Below are 3,887 nucleotides of genomic sequence, written 5' to 3'. Positions count from 1 at the left end.
TGCTCCGTAGCACCGTCCCCGACAAGGCCCATAGCTCGCCGCCGCCTTAGCTCCTCGCCGGCGCCGTTTCCAGCAGCTCCAGCTCCGGCCGGCATCACCACGCGACGCGGCGGGCTCTCCCTGTTCGAACACGCCCGCCCGCGCCCATTTTGGCTGCTGGACAGCGAATCCCGACGCACGGCCGCGCCCTCCGTCGTGGATTTGGTCGCCGGAGCTAGCTCTGGCACCACCGCGGACCTGGCCGGCCGGGGCCACCCCCTGGGTCACTGGCCCGTGGCCCCTGGGGCCCGGCTGACTTGTTGACCGGGTCAACTGCTGACTGGGCTGGCCCCGTGTCGCTGACATATGGGTCCCGTCCTTTTAACTTTTTCAATAAATACAAGCCGGTTAATTAGTTAAATTAATTAATCAAAACACTAATCACTCGCTGATAGAAGGGCCCCACCTAGTTAATTAACCCAACTAGATTAGTTTAAAACCCTGTTAGACTAACAGAGGCTGACATGTGGGTCCCACTAGACCCACATGTCAGGTTTGACCCTGGTCAGCGAGTTTGTTGACTGCTGACGTCATCCCCACGCAATGCTGACGTCATAATGAATTTCTGTTAATTTGAATAATTCTAGAAGTTACTTTAATATTTAAAAATCCATACTAAATAAACCGTAGCTTGGATTGAAAAACTTTATATATGAAAGTTGCTCAAAAAAATCCAACGAATCCGAATGCGCGGTCCGTTACCTGTTAGATGAATCTAGCTATCTGAACATGGAACATTCCCCCTGCGATCATCTGTATGACACAGGTCCGGAACCGGGAAAACATTCCCGGTTGAATTCCCCCTTCACCTTTATCATGTAGCCATACGTTAGGTCACACCTGGCACTGCATGTTGCCATGTTATGCTTTGTGATGCTATGTTTGCTTTATATTTACTGTTTCTTCCCCCTCTTCTCTCGGTAGACCTCGAGACCGATGCTGCCCCTGTGATCGAATACGTCGATGACGACCCCTCCTTGCCAGAGCAACCAGGCAAGCCCCCCCTTTGATCATCCCGATATCGCCCATTCCATTCTCTCATGCTTGCATTAGATTTTGCTACTATTATTGATTGCTCCTATTCTGATGCATAGCTTGCTTTTGTATCTGCTGTTGTACCTTACCTGCTTATCCTAAACTACTTAGTATAGGTTGGTTAGTGATCCATCAGTGACCCCCACCTTGTCCTTGTTGCCCCTGCTTCATCATTGAAGACTCGATCAACGGGATCGAAGACTAGGCCCCGGCACCGCACATCACTTTCCCCTTAGTTGCTCGACACTACTGGGTTACTATCGAGTGCCGAGGGTGAGACCTCTACAACACTTCTGATGTTAACCCTGTAGTATAGCTATTCAGTCATGGTCATCGAGGGTGATTTCCTCTTCAACCACTTCCGATACGACTCTGTCGTGCAACCCCTCAAGTGTGAACCTTGAGGGTGGTCCCTCTTACGTTCACCTTGATGATTACATCGAGTGGAATTCACCGGGGGTGATTCCTCGGGTTTTCTCCTTGATGTTTAGACACACAGTTACCATGATTACTATGACTTTACACTGAACCATGTTACTAAAGACGGGTCGACCATGAGGGGTACCCGCGCGAGCATAATTGCGAGTGATGTGGAGTCGGGTTGACCTGGAAGGTGCCCGCGAGATAATTACGAGGCGTGGCCGGGCATTCTTAGCCTTGCCGCAAGTCCTCGAGACGGGGCAACGGGGTCACATCTTTCGTGAGTCTCTGCTTGTTACCTCACGTTCCTAATCCACTACGATTTGGATATTTGATCCGAGGGGCCTCTGGCCTGACAGCACTAACCATCACGTGGGCATAGTATGGGCGTTCTCCGTCGTATACATCAGCCGAAGCTTAATAGACGTCAGCGACTGAGTGGCGCGCGTCGGGTTGGACTGGTAAGCACCTGCCTTTTTTAAGGAGGTAGCTAGGTCTGCTCACCGGCCGCCCACGCAACGTGTAGGAGTTCCCGAGGAGATGACCCATGACCCCTAGGGGCATAGGTTTAGTCAGGCGTGCTTGACCTCTCTATTAATCCTAGGTCGGGTTGCGGCGTATTGTTTGGCCGAGGCCGGGCATGACCCATGAAAGTGTGTACGGCCGGAGTTAATTGAGCGTGGTGGGTAAGTTGGTGCACCCCTGCAGGGAAGAAAACATCTATCGATAGCCTGTCCTACAGTAACGGACACTTGGAGTTGTATCCCGATTGATACAACTAGAACTGGATACTTGTGATGAGAATTGGATTGTGATGAGAAATGGATAGTATGGCTGTGGGATTGGTTTCTCGCAGGGAGTCGAGAAAGGATCTCTGGCCGAGGTTGATAACAGTACTACTACTTTACTTTCTGCTACTCTACTCCCTCCTGTTTGCCGCAAGATGGTGGTTTCCAGAAGATGCTAGTCTTTGGTAGGACTAGGCCTTCTCTCTATTCTGGCATTTCTGCAGCCCAGTCCACATATACAGCCTTCCTTTGATAATGGCATATGTACTGTAGATCCTTGCTTGCATGTACTTTGGATGAGTACTCACGGTTGCTTTGCTGCCCCTTTTCCCCCTTTCTTTTTCTTTCCGGTTGATGCAACCAGATGTCGGAGCCCAGTAGCCAGATGCCAGTGCCGGTGCCTACTACTACATTGAGACCGCTGACGACCAGGAGTAGTTAGGAGGCTCCCAGGCAGGAGGCCTTGCCTTTTCGATCGTAGATGCTTTTGTGCTAGCCTTCTTAAGTCAAACTTGTCTAACTTATGTCTGTGCCCAGATATTGTTGCTTCCACTGACTCTTGTGTTCTCGAGCTGATGAATTCAAGCCCTCGAGGCCCCTAGCTTGTAATATAAGGCTTGTATTATTTTTAATTTGTGTCTAGAGTTGTGTTGTGATATCTTCTCGTGAGTCCTTGATCTTGATCGTACACATTTGCGTGTATGATTAGTGTACGATTGAATCGAGGGCGTCACAGGTGGCCTTCAGGATACAAAGGTTCCTTAGTCATTCTACTAGTTCTAGTAGTGTCACATCCCTAGTTTCTGGCATTGCTCTAGGCTAGCTTCATGTGTGCATCATGTCTATATTTTTGAAACTTGAATTGAGGAATATTGGAAGCCTTAAAACCCTAAATAAAAGAGGGGCAAAAACCATAGAAATCTCATTCATTGCTCCAAAAGGCTCTTCTTAAATGTTTGATAATTTTTGGTAAGGGTTCTGGTCCCAACCAAAATATTGAACATTTTTAAGGATTTATTTTTGGGACTTTGGATTTAATTCATTAGCTATTTGAATTTGAATTATATTCATATAATTAGAATATAATTTCAAATACCCCCTGAAATATTTTATAAGCTTTTGGAAAAGTCCATCTAGCAATATAAAATATTCAGAGGAGCTTTGGCATTGTTTGAATTATTATTTTAATTCAAAACAGTGGCAAAAGAATTAAAAAAAACAGAACTGAAATAGAAATAAAAGAGAGAGAGAGAAGGAAGTACCTGGGCCACTTACCTGCTTACCAGAGCCGGCCCAGTTCCCCCAGCCGGCCCAGCCCACCTCCTCCTCCTTTGTCCTCTTCCTCCTCTGCCAGGAGGACGAGCAGAGGCGAGGCGTGGCGCTCGCCGACGCTGCCCCGGCCACCTCCTGCTTCCCCCTCCCCCTAGCCACCTCCTGCTTCCTCCCTGGCCTCCCCAGCGACGCCCCGGACGACGCCACGCACCCCCTGCACCGCTCCCCTCTCCCCGTGCCCCTCTTCCCCCCCTGTTCGCCTCTCCCTCTCGCTCACCGAATGCGCCCGCCGCCACCGACGAGCACCACCGCACCCACCGTCTCCCCCTCGAC

General features: G+C 49.6%; 1 pseudogene; it reads right to left on the bottom strand.

Moving 5' to 3' along the window:
- Window positions 1-3,887, bottom strand: part of LOC119309977 — a 16,036-nt pseudogene that overhangs the window by 759 nt on the left and 11,390 nt on the right.

Source organism: Triticum dicoccoides, chromosome 5B (assembly GCF_002162155.2).
Source record: "Triticum dicoccoides isolate Atlit2015 ecotype Zavitan chromosome 5B, WEW_v2.0, whole genome shotgun sequence".
Taxonomy (NCBI): Eukaryota; Viridiplantae; Streptophyta; class Magnoliopsida; order Poales; family Poaceae; genus Triticum; species Triticum dicoccoides.
The sequence above is the reverse complement of the archived record's forward strand: the minus strand, read 5'-3'. Positions and strand labels throughout refer to the sequence as shown.